This window comes from Diadema antillarum, unplaced genomic scaffold (genome assembly GCF_040938485.1).
Source record: "Diadema antillarum isolate AM-2024a unplaced genomic scaffold, OU_Dant_1.0 seq00001242_RagTag, whole genome shotgun sequence".
Classification (NCBI taxonomy): Eukaryota; Metazoa; Echinodermata; class Echinoidea; order Diadematoida; family Diadematidae; genus Diadema; species Diadema antillarum.
Window position 1 is genome coordinate 318,450 of NW_027272029.1, and position 21,192 is coordinate 339,641.

Sequence of the window (21,192 nt, forward strand, 5' to 3'; positions counted from 1 at the left end):
TTTGTCTATACACCTTTGCACTGTGCATGATACAGTGTGTTGAAAACAAAAAATCACCATACAGTAGTTCTATATTCAAAAGCTTGCCTATTCACCTTCCACACTGTAATACATTGTGTTAAAGTAACTAGTTACTATACTATGTATCCCATAATGCTTGTCTACACACCCTCCTCACTGCAAAACAGTGTATGGAAGGTAATCAACGACTCACCGCTAATTATATGGTATACAGCTTCGCACTGTCAAATACGGTGCGTAGAAAATAACTAAATTACAACTTCAAGTGTATATCACTTATTCTATCTGTGGTGTGATGTGTTGATAGCAAGTATATCACTTCAATATTCTATAAGGCTTGTCTATACACTTCACCACAGCTTCTTGTGCTCCATTTTATTTCACAAGTACTCACAATTACGAAGGAGATGGCCTTTAATCTGGAAAAAAAAAAAATCAGACGGGCAGAAAATCTCTGAAAGGAGCACACACACAAAAAAATGGAAATATCAAATGGACCTATTCCTTGTCTGGTATACATTGTATCCCCTGGTTACATACTTGTAGGTCTGCCATGTTTTGTTTTTGTTTTGTTTGTATGTTTCTTTCGTACAGAGATCATCCCACCTCACTTCCCCTTTTGTTGTTTTCAATCCCCCCCTCCCCCCACCCCCCACCCCTAAAATGGCAAATGTGCAGAGTTGTATGCGTCATTTATGATTAATTCTCACAAAAATCTCTTTGTGCATGCCAAAAATGTCAAATCCAGAATCTTGAATAAGATTTTTTTTTTTTTTTTTTTTTTTTTTACAACGCTGCCTGGACAAATGATGGTTGAACTTCCGCATCAAGAAATATCAATCTGTACCTGATTCAGAGACTAACACCAGTGTCCATTTTGGTCCTAAAAGGGAGAGGGGTTCGAGGAATTCTAAAAGACTTGCGTTCAGCAAATCCGCACATTAAAGGTACACAGAGGGCGCTGCTGAATGGCGTTATGACCGCCGCCATCTTCATTTCACAATGCGATGACCGGATGATGTAAGGCTAGGTAACCATTGCGGAATCAAGAGATGTATTGAGATTGATATTATTTCGACCATTTTGACATGTTGTAACTTAATTTGGACATACCCAACATGGCAGATTAGTGGGAGATGGTCCATGCAACAACGTCATCCCTCTTGAATCCTGGGTCTATTTACCTTTAACCCATCAGCAACTAAAATGCCCGAAACCACCTGTCTTATTACTCCCTAAACCACCCGTCCATTCTTCTGTAGTTTTATGCCTTCCCATTTTCTTTTTTTGTTTTCATATAGAATATATAATCATGTAATTTGAAAGAGGTCACAGGTCAACAAAAGTATGTCAGAATTATTTCTGTGGCACACCATTCTCTTGGTAAAGTCATAATAGGCTTTCATGTAGCATAACTTATAATAGACAAAAATAAACATGCAGTGAGCTATTATCCTGAGAAAGTTGTCGAAATGAGAGCGATATTGTTGTACCTTCCAGGGGACCGTAGGCCCTTATGTACCTAGAATATTCAGATGCTAAAGGGTTAAGAGCTTGTTGCTACATGATATTAATAGACTTTAATACAGCCACTCAGGGAGGCGTGTCTCATGCAGGCACAACCAACAAACCACAGCATATTATACACACAGCATGCCCATGTTGATCAGGATTATAGATAAAGCGGAGACGACAGGGGGAAAAAAATATCCCGCATACTTGCAGAGGTAACTCATTTACATTTTATGTCTCTTTATAGCATGGGGACGGCTGAAGTGCTTACATGGAAGTTATGCATGTCGAGTATGTGTTTGTAGACATCGCTAGTGTGCCATCAATACCAAATTTCATGTAGTTGTACAAAATAAAAAAATTCTAGTGGGTAGTATCTCAGTTTGTTATTAAATAATTTTCTTTTCTCTGAAGCGATGAAAATAATCACTCCCCTGAAACCATACAATATTTCTTTCTTCTTATGTTTACTGGGAATTACCTAGTCCTTGTTCCTTGTTGCACTCATTATGTCATGGCCATGATTTAAACAAATGATTTTATTCCACACTCAGTCAGTTTCTATTCAGATACGAAGGACTTATTTGTGTCGTGCAAACAGCCGTGTGTCCGCAATTTCTCAAAAACAACGGCTTGTGCTGTTCATTATGGTTGATTGCTTTTTGGTTTTATTTTCCCACCCTGATTTCCTTTGTGTTAGTTTCTGGATGATTTTACTTTGTTTTATAACAAAGATGGCCAGGAGTTGTTGCCCTTTGCAAAAAGAATGTCAGATAGCTAGAGAAGAGTTCCCATGAACTACTTCCTTATATTTCAGTGATATCAAAATAGTGATAAAGACAGGTGAATTCAGAGTTTCAAAAACAGATCAACGTGTTCTGCCGAAGCATCGTTAGTTAAAATTTATTGTGGGTCTGCACTTTGTGAAATGATGTTAATCGAATGATAATGAAATGATAATCGGCAAGCAAATATTTTTTTTCCCCCTTTATTCCTGGGTGTAATTTCCTGATACTGAACTTGAGCTGTGCTACAGTATAGCTAACTATAGACAACATAAAACAATATACAAAAGCACTTAGTTTTTTTTATCATTAGTGGATAAAATTACAATGTTTATTTTCCAACAAAATTGGGTGACACATATAAGGGCAGTAAGTAAAAGACTTGTTTGTTGATGGATTTATCACGACATAGGGCAGAAAGGCAATTATGCATATAAAGTATTATACTCAGCTTTCATATACAACACATTGCAGGATATTCTTATTAATTTCAAATCTCTTGTTTCAATGTCATACGATTCCATGTTGCTAGGTAGCTCCGTCAAGCCTCGCAGACAGCCACCTTTATTTCATTTCTTCCTAGAAGTGAACATTTATCCATCCAGTATTAACGATCTGATTTGTTCTTGATGATGACATTTTGATGGGGAATGTAAAGAGAGACTTTGTATCGCGTGTAGTGTGGCTGCGGTCTCCGCCCGCTTTCCGCAATCCAAACAGGTAGCACTACATGTCGTTCAGACAAACTGGATAGGGGTAGAGCATGTAATATTGTGTGCGATAGTATCATACCTGCACACAAAACTGATATGGCATTCATCTACATCACAGCTGCATATGTGCCGTCTTATGTGTAATAGTAAGGGCAAAATGACTGTAGAATGCACATAGTCAGTCGTAGTGACCTATGTACAAGTTACATTCTTTCAGTCATAAGATCATGATCAATGCTGGGTAAGATATCTCCCACATATCTATAAGGAAAGACATATTTTCATGAATGTTTTTTGCAGAATTGAATTCGGGTACCGCAGTCTATCCAACCTTATGTTATTTGACTGCATGTGCATACAGAGAGGAGGAGATGGCGGGAAGTGGTGGTTGTGATGTGCAGTCATGTACACATTACAATGCAGGGAACCAGCTCAAAGTATTGGTCGAAGTTTAAGCGCAGAAATCATGCATGTTGCTGATAAGATGCTAGACTTCACTCAAGACAACTTGACATTTTTTAGGTACTGACAGATATGAGATACTGGACTGTCATAAAAAAAAAAAATGTTATTATAAGCAGAGGTTTCAAATGATTGGCAGGAAAGAAATCCCACGTAGCAAAGGGAGTAGAAAATTGATGCCCACGCTATTGCCATTTTTATATATTTCATCACACTGATATCATGTATTTTGACACAGAAAATGTACTGGTACTGATGTTCAGTTCCTATACAGTGTGTCATCGTACCTTGAAGCAAGTGCATAGCAAAAACAGTCTGAATCTAGACTATTCAGAATAGGGGGTGTTGGTCAATAAATCTGTACTTTGTTCTCAAACAATGCAAACCTATCAACCTTTACACGCCACTCTGCCAGCTCATATACCCTTCCTCTATGAAACCTAAACTAAAAATATCAACTATTGGGGGGGGGGGGGCATACAGATGATCATGATTTAGGATACTGGGGTATGTGTATAAATCACAAACCCGGTCGTAGACATATCACTCACTTTACTCTGGCTCATTCATCGCACGCTGCCAAAAATGAGAATCATCGATGACACGATTTCTGATTTTTCTGACCTGATTCGTTGGCCAGATTTAATTGACCAGAAATGAGGGCAGGAGCTTTTTATAGAGACGGCAGGGTTCCCTTTTGATGCCAGTGTTGGAGCCATATATAATTTGCTGTCTGTTGTATGGTCATTGTCAAACCTGGTATCAAATATTTTGGGGAGGCCCCTAACCAGTTGGATCAATTCACACTGAAATTTTGCAGTATTGGTTCCTCACAGCTTCTTCCTATCTCTCTTTCTCTCAATCTTCTTCTTTTTTTAACTCTTTTTCTGTCTGTCTGTCTCTATCCATCTATCTGTCTATTCCTCTATATCATGTCTGCCTACCTATCTATCTGTCTCCTATATTACACCGTGAAATTTGTATACATACCTCCATCTCCCTAATATCATGTATGGTGTACGATGTGACTATTTGCAGTTTTTAACTCCAGCTCGCTGGCATGAAACACAATTAATATGAATTAAGCATCAAACAATAAGGCATTACCAGGTGATGTTGACTTCCTCAACCCTGGTGTCCTACTCTACCCCCACCTGGCCCCTTCAATAAAAAGAACAAAAAACAAAAAAACAAAAACATAAACAAAACAAAACAAAAACATAACAAAGCACAACGTCAATTCCAGTCCACATGTTGCACTGGGCTCATAAAAGAGTGCTGGTTGACCCATTAGAGTTCATAAATTCCCAACTCTAACTCACATAAACGATATTTAGAGGTACAGGAAGGAATATTGGCTGTGCTGTGATTATCACATAATATAAAATAATTTTTGTTGTCAAAGCATGTCTAGTTTTGGTAACAAGACCTCGTATCTACAAAATGTCAAATGTTCAGGAGAGCCAAAAAACATGACAGCCAAAGCACTATAGCGAATGGGATAGCCTTTCCTTGGACATGCCGTGGTGGCTTCATTTCTTGGGTAAGACAGTTAGGGTTTGGACAGGACATCACTTAACCGATTATTTGATCATTAATTTTTTTTTAAAGTCATTTTTCGCCCAAATTGCAGATGCAAGGTCTTGTCACCCCAGCGACAATATGTACTTTCTAGATACACCAAGTGTGAGAAATATGAATATAGCAAATGCAAACAGAAGAAGACTGACCAGCAATGAATATAATTTATTAGTGGAAAAATGAGCAAAGAAAATGGGATTCCATTGTGATATACAAACATATGTTGCATACATATGGCATGTACACTTGCATAAATCTTGTCATTGCTTGATACAGTGATATACTTACTGGTAAGGAGTGAGTCTAGAGCCATTGAACTGCATGCTCAAAAATGGAGTAAGCACTCCTTCACATCTTACTGTAAAGGGTTGGTCTTGCAAAGAATGCTTGATGTCATCTGAAGTGACAGTTGACATGATGAATGTACAGTATTGCCTGGTGCAATTTAGTGGTACACTGGAGCAGGGAGGTGGGTCCCACCTCCCTGACTGGAGGTTGTGAACTAGCCGGCTACATTTAACCCTTCCAGTGCTCTAGGATCTTCACACAGTGTGTCCAGTGCTGTGGTCATTTCTGTACCAATCAGCATTCAAAACACAAGGGTTAATGTGCAAGACATGGAAGTTGATAGATTTTAAATGCATAGAAAATACGAAGAGTTTGTTTGCAAAAACCGATAAGTCCATTTTTGAAGATTTTGAAGTACGGTCTCTGTCATAAAGTACAAAATAATACCATTTAAATGATATATTGTTCACTACATCTAAAGGTACATTTTTGAAGTTATGGTCAAAAGAAGCAAAAATTTTCTTATGATTCTCTTTATTTTTCTTGACCTTTAATCGCAAATATCTCCATTTGACAAATATGGACTTATCGGTTTTTGCAAACAAACTCTTCATATTATCAGTATTCAGGTTTGCAAGCTTAAGTCATTTTGGGGAATATCATCGTAAAGTGTGGTTTGAAATTTTGGTGATAATATTTATTGGCAGATGAGAATTGATTTATGATTTCTCACTTTGAGTCAAATATTACTGCAAATCACCATGGTTATCACATGGTTGTATTGCTTCTAGCGCTCCCTAAAGCAATGACAAAATTGATCAATGTTGAGAATATGTTCAGTATTATACTCTTCCAATCCAATTGTAGTACATTCTTTTTATTTCATGCCTTCTCTATCTCTCTCTCCATCATAAAGGAGTTTCAGGCTCACAAAAGATCTTATTTATAATCATATGCTTCTGAATTGCGTTAACAAACATGTTCTGAGTTACTAATGAGGTGTCCTCATAGACCACTATCTGCAAATATCATTCCATACCACAGCTACGTCACACGCTCCATAGCTGTACATTGAATGCACAATTCCCAAATACGCTTTCTGGCAAGAGTACGTACGTATAGGCACACACTCCATTACTAGGTCGTGTTTTTAAGGTCAAAACATTGAGTTTACCAATGCACACCCAGAATCATACAAGACTCTATTGCAAAATTCCCTTCATACCTTTGACTGACCACTTATAGTGATTTCAGAAACACACTATTACTAGAGCATCGCTTGCTTTGCCCATGAGTAGTATTACAGTCTTTTAATGGCAAAAATACATTTCTGAACATGTTTACAAATGAGTTCTCATTGAGTGCATGTATACCCTTGAAGTATGCAAAATCCGCTTGGCTCAGTGTGTAATTTTACTCTGCATGGTGTATGCATATGGACGATCTACACAAGATGTACATTATTATAGTCCTCTAACAATACAACAAGGCCAGATTTTTACCTCTTTCTTTTCAAGAAGATTTTATGCTAGGCCATAGTCGCTCTAAAAAGACCTCTCTGTAACCTCTACTCAGTCACCTTTCAAACAATGACAATAGGCTTAACCTCTGAAGCACCCATATACGGAGCTCTTCTTCTCTTGTTAACTTTACAATGACACTGGTACCAACCCTGACAGGTAATGAAACTAACCCACCTCTCGGGGACAGGCCATTTTCAGCAAAGGCTAGAGAGAGGCGAGGAAGATATTATATATAAAATCCAATGCTCAGAGAATACAGGGGGAGTATACCTGGCAATGTATGGTTTGTCTGAGAGTTGCCTGTTGATTAAAAATTAGCTAGTCCATATTTATACCAAAGGTCAAAAAATTGGCTTGTCCATATTTATACCAAAGGTCGTACGTTAAATGCTTGAACACATAGGGAAGTTATGTATGCTTGATCGGTTTTGCTCTTGTAGTCAAGAATTTAAATACCCACTCAGGTGCAAAGGTAATTGTTTGGGTTGTATATTGACACTTCTCATGTCTGTGGAATGCAGGTAGAGCTTTCAGTAAAAAGTAATCTCAAATCCAGCAGGTATTTAGTGGCAGGAATATAAGAAAGAAAAGCAACTTGGCACTTTAGTCTCAGGTTAATGTGTGATGAAAATTCTGTTGAGACAGGATCTCTGGGCACTGTGATGGTACACTCTGAGAATAGTGGAATGTCTGTGGGAATGAGAGTGTTGCATTTATTCCTGAAGAAAATGTAGGCCCGAAAAACTTGGGATACAAGTATGTGGACTCGCACAAGATAGTCAGTATTCCAGTGTAATGCATGAGTTTATGTTTATACTCAACAAAGGTCACAAATAGAAAAAAAAAATGTTCAAAAATGTGAAAAAAAATCTATCTTGGTTACTTATAGCTGTGGTAGATGAATTAAATCAGTTAGTTCCAACTATCTACACTTGTAAGAATGGTTAGATTTGCATAGATAAGAGATCTGTACTGAAATGAACCTGCTTACAATTTTACTCCTTTAATACAAGATGACGAAGAACTTTGACCACAATATCCAAACTCCACTTTCTCTTGCAAAGCTAGGGAGGGTCGTCCCGGGCCTGGGCTAATATGTCCTCGTATCTGATTCTTGTTGGGCGAAGCGCTAAAAGGATGTTGATGCTGTTCTTTTCATCTTTGCCCTTCTGCCATGTCAATGATTTGAATGGCGTTTTTGTGTGTGGTCAAGGTTAGCCTAGAATCCCACCAGCTGGTATTGATTGTCATTTTCAGGATTTACATACTATATAGTTTGCACCAATGCAATGTTCAATATTCATCGAATTGATATCAGGTGTGCATCATTGGGGTTTATGCTTTTGCATTTCCTTACAAGACATACTTAATTTAAAGCCTGAGGAGCATGTAATATATTGAAAAAAAATGATATGTATTTACTTTTGTATGTGATTAGTGTAGAGGGCATCACATGAATATGGCTTATTTAATGCCTTTCAAAACCTTGACCAGAAACACACACACACACACACACACACACACACACACACACACACACACACACAAATATTTGAAATAGGAGGAGTAAAAGATGTTCAACATGCATTCGATACTGAGGTTTAGTATACTGTGCACTCCCATTATAATGAACTCAGTGAGAACAAAAGTTTCATTACAACGAAATAAAAATTGAGGTTCCAAAATTATCATCTTATATTTATATATCTTTATATACTTTTGTTTGGCTTTCAAAAAATTTCAATATAACGAAAGAAAATTGCTGGTCCTGAGGACTATGTTAGAATGGGAGTCTCCTGCCTATGGTTATGGTTCTCATGCAACAAGTGTCATTTTGTGTATACTGTACATGCAAAGTATCCATACAGTGTTTACCTGTGTTGTTGTGTCAGTCATTTTTTTTCTCTCTTTTTTATAAGAGGATGATGCTGAGTTGTAGTCATGACAACATGTGAAAATAGTTTATCCCTGAGAGATGCTCAGGCCGACTAAGTGGCTTAGAGGTGACTACCAAGAGGTCGAACTTGAAGAAGAAAAGAACTATTCAGAATCAAAGCTGTACTGGATGTAGGGAATTTCAAAAAAATGTATAATTCAGGATAGAAATTAGTCATTATGTTGGTTTGTTGGTTTCCATTTTGAATGATACATTTATCATAGTGATCATTCCCTTTATAGTCTGGTCTGTTTCCTTTTCGTTCTGTGTTATCATGAAATGTCTTGTTTTCCACTGGATACACACACAAAGCTAGTTTTTGATTTTGCTTGGTATTGTATATGAAGAGCATTACCACAAGATGGATATATTTCGTGGTTTTGTGTATCTTGTTAATTTGCAGCTTACAGATATGGCCATGGTCAGATTTATAGATTATATGGAAACCTGATGAGTGTTTGACACCTGTTTGGTCAACTGTGTCTAGTTTATGTTGGTCACTTTTTGTTCAGATTGAAGATTCTGTATAGTCACCATTGATAAGGATCGCCTTTTATGCCTGAAAAAGTGCTACTTAAATATAAAATATGGGTATTTCTAAGCTGCAGTGGTTGCCACACATTTCAACAGAGATCTACAAAGTACTGCACATGGATTTTCATTATTGGTAACTCTTGTGAACTTTAGTATAGATGTAGGGTGTAAATATCTATTTGTATTCATATCAACAGGTCTATTTGTTTATTGTAGTGTTCAGTAAATCTCTCACAGTGTGTTTGTGTGTATGTGTGCATTACCGTATAGGAAAAATTTTGTCATTGATAACTTCTACAATCTTTCATTGAATCAGCTCTTTCAGTCATCATGTTGCAAAGTCACTGCTTTAATATAAGACATACAGATATATAGTTTCACCCAATAAAGGGATGGTACATGTATATCTACACTTGTACATTTACTCAGCAATGCAACTTGTACATTTCGTACACTGTACGTGTTAGATGTGTATTCACGCAAGAACAAATTGCTCTGTTTGTACACATGAGATAATGTACATGTATGCTGTAAAAGAATGCATTGCTTTGTGACCTTTGTGTGTAAATGCCAATGTATTCAATGTATCATATTTTTGTCTTTTTTTTTGGGGGGGGGTGGTCTGTGCACCTCTAGAGGTGATCAGTTACATTAGCATGGATGTTGTTGATGCATTTTTAGAAATCTGTTGAATTCACACACTTCAATTGCTGTCATGTCAAAAAAGAATTGATTCTGGGGTGACATTAAAATTAGATGTTCAAGTGAGAGATGTATGCAGTTGCATTCATTGAATATATTTTACCCAGTGTCTTAGTTTCATACTCTTGGCCAAGGGACTTATATGAATCTTAGAGGTGGCTAAATACTGTACATATTCCCTTTAAACATTGTACTCTACCTCTGGCTCGTCATTCAGTCATGTTCAGAGACTCCAACCCAAAGCACCTTCTGATCTGGAGATTCTCCCGCCTGAAACCCCTAGCAAACGGGAGACTCCAAGTTGATGTGTGCGAAGCGCGAAGTTCCCAGGGTTCTAGATGCTCTCTGGTGCTTTAAGGCTTATTTTTTGCAACATACAATAGCAATAAGTAAGAAATCCTTTCGAACGGGAGACACAGAGCCAGGGCGGGAGAAATTAAATCTCAAACGGGAGAACGGGAGATTTTGCAAAAATGGGTTTTCGGCGGGAGATCTCCCGTCGAAAACGGGAGAGTTGGAGTCTCTGCATGTTATTATATAAAACAAGCATATTTGAAGAAAAGCGAGTAAGCTGTGTTGGAGAATTGGTGAGCACTTCTCAGTTGCATCAAATGGTTGAATCTACTTTGTTTTAATACTTAATTTGGCATGTAACACTACCCATGCAGTGCCCATTTTATGACCTCAAGTAAAATTTGTGCTATGAATCTTCTGCACTTTAACTCCTGCTAAAGACAATCTAATGAAAATGTTGAATGATCTCTCTAATTTCAGAATGATCAATTCTGCTTTGATGGGGAGAATATTTAGATATGGAATAACGACAGCCTGGATGAAAGCAGAACTAACCAGATTTCACTTTGATGTGTTTGTGTGTGATAGCAGGTAAAAACCCCTTTCTATTTTGTTTCGCTTTTTGTGATAGTAATTATAAACGCACCGTAAAAATCACCATGGAGGTCACGGTGTAGATGATTATTTCTTTCACAGGAATCTACGGTTGTATATGAAGCTGTAACTGTCATTATGTTGTTGTTTAAATTTCTACACAATGCTGTACAGAATATCAGTAGCTGTTTGTAGTCTTTCATCACACTCAATAGGCCTGCCTTAATACCTAGCCTTCATTTGTAATCATGAACAATTTTTTGTTTTGTTCTAATCTTTCATATCACATTTCCTGCCAATGAGCGAGTGTGGATGTATGTATGTGTGTTTGTTTGTGCTTGTGTCTATATAGTCAATAGCAATGTGGGAAAAACTTGGCCAGTGGAGGAAACGTCATCAGTTCTGTTTGGATGTAGTCAATGTCAAGATATATTAAAACCAGTTTTGTATAAAGCCTCTTCGATTCCTCCTGTTTGTGACCCAAAGGCCCGACGTGGCCTTGGATGTTCGTTGTTCTGGCATCTTGAGTGCCGACGGTCAAAGATGCCAATCCCACTGCGTGCCTGCATTACATGTGGTAGCCATGCGACGGACATAATTGTGTCATACATGATGGCGAGGGGAGCTCTTAATGCCCATGAGCGCACACATATATCGGGTACACACATATGCATGGTCGTGAACAAATTGCATTTGATCAAATTCATAGGGGGAACCTAGAAAAATATCATTCGAGGAGAGAGGAGGAAATTATATTTGATTGACAGAGAGCAGAGATGAATATAATGAGTGCAAGAGCATAAAGTTATTTTTTCTTCTTCACTGTATTATATAGTTGCTGTTTTTTCCTGTGTGTAAAGGCATGCCTAGTCGTGTCAACGAATGTGAAACAACGATCTTCATTCTGCTCAGTGCAGTGTGTACATGTACTGAGAACGTCATGGAAATGTTAGGTGTGGCTTTTGAGCATCGGCGATGAATCAAGGCATTGTAGAGATGAGGAGACTGCCTCTCAATGGTAAAGGAAGTGAAGAGAATGATGATCAAAACGAGCTGCATCACAATTTTAGTCGGAAGTAGTCAAGCCTCATCACGCAGTATCTTCAACAGCTGTTGCTGTCATGAAAGTCGACAGCATTGATCTAAGAGATTGTTGTCTAGTTGTGATTTATATTGATATATATTGTATGAAACTAGTTGCCTTTTTGACCACAAATATGCAGAACAGTGCCCTTAACCGTTCGACTCTCAAGAATTTCAGTGCCTCTGTATATCGTCAAATACTTTAACCCATTGCCTTTCAGGTTTGGTTATTTCCTAGAGCTGGTATATGGCACCCCTGGTTCTTGGGAGCACATGGGTTGAGCCTCTCCGGGTTTATTCACTCCATTGCTGAATTCGTAGTGGGGGGAAAAAAAGTTCATGTGTCCCTTTTTGCAACCCGGAAATTTATATTCCTTTCATAAGCTGGTATATTGTAGAGGTGTAGGTAATTTAGACCTCAGTTTCCTCAGAATAATAAAAGTGGATACTTCTTTATGATGGAGAGGGAAATGATACTACTAGATTTCCAGTGAATTCATACTGACCCTGAAAAAATTCTGTCACTTTTGATACAAAAAGGGAGTGTATTCTTGAGTGACATGGGGTTAGCTTTTCATTTCTGTAAAAAAAAAAAAAAAAAAAAAAACAGTGCTAAGCTCTGAGATGTATTACTATATTATTTCACACATGATGTTGGGAAACATTATTTATCAACCGTGCAAAATTTTGTGACATTTCAAAATGGATGCATGACCTTCAAGTGGATCGAATCAAAAGTGGTGAAGTGAACTCTCGATTGATCATAAGAACCTTATGATCCTTTTAGAAGCAGAATGCCATTGTTACAGGGCTGCCGACTCTCACGCAATCTGTGTGAGACTCATGCAATTCACCCAATTCTGTCACTCTGACCCCCCAAAATAGGAAGTAAAACAAAAAAAATCTACATAATCCCTGATATTCTAGTAGTTGATATGCCTTTTAAGTCCAAAGTTTAAAGGTTTCCTTGCAGTCGCATCCATCCACTCTTTGCATACATGTTGAAATCATGACTACAGTATGCACCAGATTGCACCATATTTAAAATGTAAAATTTTCAAAGCTCTCTGCTGTGAAAGGGGGAAAACCCCCTTCCACAACATCCCCCCCCCCCCTTGGTCACTCCACTTTCTCATACTGTTCTCACTCAAGGTTGGCAGCCCTGTTGTTAGATCGAGCTTTGTGACCAGAACAACAGATCAAAAAGGAAAAAACTGAACTTAACTACCAATTGTTCCAACATCTAAACTGCCTTTGTTTTGTGTGTAGCATGTGAGCTATTCAATGCAGGCTCAACTACTGTAGGGTGGAAATTTTTGCCCAGACTAGCGCGAAAATAAAAGCATGCGAATATTTTTGCTTGCCAAATGTTCTAGTAGTTGATATCTTGATTCCACGGAATTAAAACACGCAGAACTCTTCTTACCCGGCCGAGCGCGAAAAATTGGTCGCGCCAAAATATCCACTTTTACAGTACCCTGGCAGTTCTGATCTCTTAGTCTAAACCCAAACCTGTGCCTTGTAATACTTACAGTTGTACCATGAGATGTATCAATATCAAAGCACCCCCGTGGCCGTAAAACACTTGCTTGCATTCAGAATCAGATTGCCTTTAATACAGAACTCTGCCCTATACCCAATTAGTGCAGTGTGATGTTTAAAGAATGAGTATATTCAGGGAAAAATTAAAATAAATTATGGAAGGTAGACTATAATACCTCTTCCATGTTGTCCTGATATAATTACTCCAAGGTTTTGAAAGTCAGTGCCTGAAATTAGATTGCATATTACACTGTAGCATGCATAACGAATGCACATGACACATGTGGAACTGTTAATGCATGATCATTCATGAAACACTGATTGCAAAGCAATTGCACCTACTCAGGCGTATGCCAGATAATTTGCAGCGATAGTGCTCCTGCGAGTTAGTATGCAACGTGGAATGATGAGTACTCGAATTATAACTTTAGCCACAGGATTTGCAACACAAGGTCGCATGACAGTGGTATACCCCCGCCATTATTGATGAGGCTTGTGTATATGTGTGCGTGTGTGTGTGTGGGTGTGGGTGTGGGAGTGTGATTCAGGTGAATCAGGCACCCATATAGCTTTCTCGACTGACTTTTATACAGTTCACCGCCATTCTCAGCTATTTAAAGGCAAATTTCTCTAAAGCTCAGCCTCCTTTCAGTAGCCAAGAGAAAAATGAAAGCTTCCAGACAATATTTGTATTATCCTCTCCTAGTTTGCTGGAAGTCCTTTGTACCCCAGTCCATTCATCCCTAATGTGCATAGAAATGTGAACTTTGAACTTCAGTTGGCATGCATGTGCATCCATCCATGAACAGAATGGCACATACTTAAATTGCATCACATGCCTAGTATATAGATTTTTTTTTCTCAAAATAATACAATAGATAATCAGAGAGTAATGCAACATTGAATAGCATAAAGATCAATACTGAAATTGTCTCTTATTGTGAGGAAGATGGCCAGTTAGGAGAAAAAGTTATTGAGATTGAATATCTTTCCATATATTTACACCATTTTATTTGTGTTGATTACATATTAAATACAGATTTTATGTAAAATCATTCTGATCTAATCATGTTTATTATACAAGCAGATTTGAAATGTATAAATTAGACCATACTATTTATTGACATCTATCTTATTGACTGACTATGTAATGAAGTCTGTTAACAGCGTCCAGTACCAGGGGCGGATTGAGGAATTCCGTGATGAGGGGGCACCTTTACCAAATTAAAGGGGGCGCATGCAATCCCCCCCCCCCATTTTTTCATGTTATTTTTTTTTTAACAAAAAAATAAAGGGGGGGGGGGTGCGTGCCCGGTGCACTCCCCCCTGGATCTGCCACTGTGTACCGAAACAGAGGACTATGAATTCCGCAGGACCTATGCCAATGTGTGGTCATCAACCAGTGGTAGGGAATACTGAAGAAAGCAAAATGTGGAGGATGGTTACAAACCATATCAAGTGTCAGGTTGAGGTAGACTCGAGTGTTAATTGTGTGCAAAGAATTTGATGAAAAGAGGTCCGTTGCCATAGAGACGATGTGCAAAAAAGTCTCCTTGAGGGATAATGAGTCAACACATTTCAATTCCATGTTATCATGCACCCTCACAATGCCGGTGAGCATAATGCTGATTGGGAAAGAAATATGAAAAAAAAGAAAATGGGGGGGGGGGGGGGGTCTGCAACTGACATAGATTTCAAGTTCAAAGGCTGGTGAGATATTCCATAATGTTTTGCTACAGGTGTACCTTTCCTTTGCTGATTTGTGCAAAGGCGTGCACCTTTAGTTGGTAAATACGCTCTCCGATATAAGCATAGCTTAGTGTGATCAGTGTCAGGGTGACAGGAATACATGCATCGCCTACTCGTGTATTTAATTACCGGATTTAATCGGTTCCGGCACTGCAGTACGACGTGACCGATAGGGCTTTGCTGTAATTATGGTGTAAATGCAGTATGTGTGAATTTTTCCTTGTAATGGATCGGTGCATGCCTTCTTTACACAAATATGACTGCACTTGTGTTTACTGACACATACACTTGTACTCGTAATTGTGTCTTTATAAAGATTCTGTGTACAGTGAGCAGATGTAACGAGGACAAACTTAAGTTAATTATATGCTCATGGTTTGTGTTTGTTTTTCCTTCGTATGTTTGTTTTTGAAATTATGATAACTCTTGCAATGTGTACATTTGACTTCACTGCTTGTTTGTGTGCATTTGTGTGTCAAATCTTTTATTGTGACAATGAGTGTTGCTTATGACAAAATGCAGCAATATGTGACAGGCTAATGCTTCAAAGGCAGTGTGTTTCATAACATGCTATATATAGATACCTGTAGCTTACTGCGGCTGTGGCAAGATTTTAATAGGGACTCCATTCGACATTTCCTTCTAATGTAATAATCATAAACTGAAGCACTTAAACAGAGCATCTCAAATATGCTGTTCATCATGTAGCACGTTGTTGTTATCAAAAGAAGTATCAGAGTGCAGAATTTGAGTCCGTAAAGTCATACTTGTTGATTGTAATTTTCACCGAAAGAGCGGTGTGTAATTCATGTGTGTACCTGCACTCTACTTGGTAGCTGTATGATAGATATCACCCTTATGTGTACATGTACAACTATAATGTATTCATATTCAAATTAGAGACACAATCGTAGCGATGGTAGACGGAAGAGACCATTTTGACTTAAATATCGAACACGGTGCAAATTATCGGTTTATTCACCTTTCATTGTATTCATACTGGGTAGACATGTCGCTTTTTATTTGTGTTCAAAACAGAAGAGTGTATACAAACATTTTGAAATCCATGTAATATGTCAGTACAGTGAATGTTCTGATTTGTTTGCACAGGTAGAAATGACGATGTGCAACTCAATAAGATTTTTAAAAGAAAGTCATGCACCTTGGTTTGTGGGAAAAGAGAGATAACATGTAACTTTTTTGAAGAAGACAAAACACCAAATAAAATATATATTTATGTCAAATTTATGTTGAGATTTGTACAAAATGATGTATGCAATGAAATGAATAAAAAAAAATCATCCACCTACTTGTAATCTGTTAATGTCATGTCTTGCTGTGTTAGAGTCAAGTACATACAAAATACTGTAAGATTTTTGTTATTGTTGTTGTTGTTGTTTAAATGATATGTGGCAATAGGTTGGTTAGAAGTTTGTAGACTGAATTTAAAGGACAAGTTCACCTTCATAAACATAAGGATTGAGAGAATGTGGCAATATTAGTAGAACACATCATTGAAAGTTTGAGGAAATTCGGACAATCCGTTCAAAAGTAATGAATTTTTGAAGTTTTTGTGCAGCAACCGCTGGATGAGAAGACTACTGCAGTGTATGAATAACTTAGATGTCACATGCGTACAACAATATAAGGAAAATATAAAGAGAATCTCACAAAATTTCATCTTTTCAAAAAAGTACACATTCCCTTGACTCGTTACCGACATATGTTATGGGTAATATTATTCCCCCTGTCTTTAGAAAGAGGCAAGTCAAGTGTTCTTTTATTATGCGAAAAAAGTGAAAATATGTTGAATTTTCTTTACATTTTCTTTATACTGTTGTACGCATATGAAACCACAAGCTGTAGTAGTCTCCTCATCCAGCGGTTCCAACACAAAAATTTTAAAAATTCATAACTTTTGCATTGATTGTCCAATTTTCCTCAAACTTTCACTGATGTGTTCTACTAATATTGCTGCATTCTCTCAATCCTTATGTTTATGAAGGTGAACTTGTCCTTTAAAGATGGGGTCAGTGCTATGTACAGTAACAGTAAAGAAACAAACAATCAGATAAAATAGTATCTATCTACCCATTGTATCTATCTATCTATCTATCTATCCATCTATCTATCTATCTCTGTATCTATCTATCTCTCTATCTATCTATTCACCCATATATCCATCCATCCATCTATCTATTCATCCATCTATCTATCTATCTTTCCATCCATCCATCCATCCATCCATCCATCCATCCATCCATCCATCCATCAACTACCTGTCTATTTATTTATCTATCTATCTATCTATCTATCTATCTATCTATCTATCTATCTATCTATCTATCTATCTATCATTCAATTTATCTACATCTATCCAGCTATTCTGTATATGCTGATAATGAGATGGATTATCGGTGATAGTATACAGACAGATATGAAAGGGGATAAATGAACATACATGTTATGCAGAGAGAGAAAAAAAAAAGAAATAGGGTTAATAATGTGATTTTGATCTCCTCCTGCATGTTGGCAGAATAGATATCAACACAGTCACCTGAAAATCTTAACAGTGTATTCATCAAGTACTGAAGGAATTTTGCAGTAGAAAATTGGCAAATCTTTTTTCACTGTATAGCTTCTGTTGGGGAATCATTACACGGAACTGGTTTAATTCAAATCTGCACTGATATTAAAAAAATCCCCAGAGATTTGAGAATTGATTGGGGATGACTGGCCATGTCATTTATGAGATGTTCATCACAGAACAGAGATTCGAACTCGGCATGTTGTGGATGATGTGCTATAGGTTCGGGTGCTGTTCATTATTCCGAAGGTTCGCTACTCCGAAGGTTTGTTATTCCGAAGGGTCGTTAATCCGAAACACAAATTCCCTATACCTAGAGGTTCGTTAATCCGAAAATGAAAAAGGGTTCGTTAACCCGAACATTTGTGGCGTTATTCCGAAGGTTCGTTATTCCGAAGATCCGATGATCCGAAAATGAAATTCGGAACAATGAACCTTCGGACTAACGAATCTTTGGACTAAAGAGCCTTCGGAATAACGAACCTTCGGAATAACGAGCTGTAACCATAGGTTCTGCCCATACACAATGAGTATTGCATAAAATCACCCTAAATCGAAACCAAAGTTTCAATTACAACCACATTATTTTCCGACAAGAACCCCACATCCAATCAACAAACAATGGCTGCAAGACAATAAATAGCCTGAAGTGGCAGCTGAAGTGGCAGCTACAACATATTGAAATCTCAGAGAAAATCGTCCAAGGATAAGTGAGCTATTGCTCAATGAAAAAAGGCATGCCACTTGGTATTCAAAACAGAAATAAAGACTTACTACCATAGAACTAGCATTTGAAGTGGTCAAATTTTACAAGGGTAACTTCAATTGATGTTTTCACAGTGATGACATCGAATTAAATCACAACTGAAATAACAACAATAGTTCTGAGTATGATGCTAACGAAAATCTACTAATTTAATGCAAATACATAGACAGACAGGTATACAAATATTCCAAGTAGATCAACAAAGATCTGATTGAGCCGATTATCCAAATTGCAGCGTAACGAGTGTTTGTTGGCCCTTGTGAGGGAGAAAGGAGAAAGTGTAAACACAGTCGTGTCATGAGCCACTCGAGAATCTGAAGGGGTGAGGACGCCCCATAATTGAAATTGAATGAACCGATGCACGACTGTGCGGGAGTGGGCAGCTTCACTGATTACGTGGGACTCCCTGTTTGCCACCGGCTATCAAAATTCACCTAGAAAATGAGAAATGAAGGGAAGATAAAAGAGAGATCCATGCAAACAAAATCTAATCAGTGATTGACATGGTGTATGCTGTGTGGTAGAGAGAGAAAGAGAGAAAGGGGGTTTAAATTACAAGAAAAAAATATATGCAAGCCATATAATATTGAAAGTTTCTGTCGCTTTATTTGTTTTTCTGATTTCTGCTGATTTTCCCTGGAACCAGAAAATGTTGAATTTGTCACATTATGGCTCAAGCCTTTGATATATATAATTTTATATCAATTATCTCTGCCAAGGAAGGAGATTATGTTTTCATTGGCATTGGTTGATTTGTTGGTTTTTTTATTGTTGTTGTTTTTGTTTGTTTGTCTGCTTGCAAAATGAAAAAAAAAAATATTGTGAACATTTGAATGAAACTTGCAGGAAAGGTCGACAGTGACACAAGGAACAGATGATTAAATTTTGGCAGTGATCCAGGAATTTTTATGGATTTTTGAAGGATTTTTGATATTTTGGCACATAGGGTCAATGAACTTACACTGTAGGAGTTCAAGCTGCGCATATTTGAGGTTTGCATACGCGCACTAAAGTGCATGCTCTAGTTTCTGTTAGGGTCAGGTGCGCCGCGCAGCTGGAAGTTGATGACGTAACAAAAAGCATCTATATTGGGAAATTGGGTGATTTTCAGCATGCATGTATGAGTGGAAACCACCGATCTCTATGAAAGAACAAGATCTGTGGTGGAAATGAGCTGCTTGGCAGTGGTCTGCACTCTCAGAGTGCTTTTCTAGTTCTCTTGTTTATTCCTGTTTATCCTTTTGTTGAGGGGTGTGTTACACTGAAGAATCATAGCCTTGTCACAATTGAAACTCAAGAGGGGGCTATATCACTTTCATACTCTGAAATAATCTAGTACACTGTGCATGGCACATTTTGTGTGTATGATGGTATCTGTGGGTGTATGCAAGTATCATTTGGTGTGTGGATGTAGGAGCAAGCTCAGATAGGGAGCATTATCTTTTCATGAAAATAAATGAATCAAACGGCCAAAACTCAAGAGCAAGTTCAATTCAATTCAATTCAATTCAATTCAATTCAATTCAATTCAATTCAATTCAATTCAATTCAATTCAATTCAATTCAATTCAATTCAATTCAAGTTAGGCATTGACAACATGTATGTGTCTGCTGTACAGGGTGTGTTTGAGTTCCATCAAGCAGCTAGGCAGTTTTTACTGCACACATTATTCAGTTTTTACTGCACACATTTTTCAGTTTCCTTTGTTTTTCGGCTTTTCTTCTTTCCTTTAGGATGAGGTACATGTACACAAGCAAGAGTTGACAAAACCCAATTAATCATGCAGTACCTTACTCTCTTTACACCATACTTTCAACAAAATCAAAACTTGATACACTTCTAATTCTCATGTTTTGTATCTTCCCACTCTCCATCACTTTCTCTTAGGAAATACATTTTCTCTTTTTAATCTCTCCATTTTTTCTTTGCCCATACATTTCAACATATGTACATGTACTACCAGGTATATCTCAACACTACACAAATACACATATACACAAACACACACATGCCTACATACATATTGTGTACATATATAGAGGCTGCAGAAGTTTTTTCACTCCATTTTTTTTTTTTTTTTTTGGGGGGGGGGGGTCTGTTGGTCTCCCCCAAACCCTCAGAAAGTGATCGCTTTTGGTGTGATATCTTTTCTTCTTTTTTTTTTTATCGTTTTTGAAGTTCCGCAGCCCCATATACACCTAAAATGCACACACACATACACACACATACAAAGAAATAAATGGCATGTAAGTGTTATTCAATTGCAAAACATTTAATTCAACAAAATGATTTCCAACAAGACTCACAATGATTTAAGGGTGTGAGTACAATGAATCACAGATACAAATTAGACACACAGCATTTGGCAGCATGGAATTTCTTGCACATGTCACACTCTGCGTTCATGAACTAAAACTAAGCACATATTACGTTAACCTTGTTGAATCCATGGAAATGTATATTGAACTATTAAAATGTCAGCGGTCTGCAGCATTAAACACATAAATACTTTGTCTTAG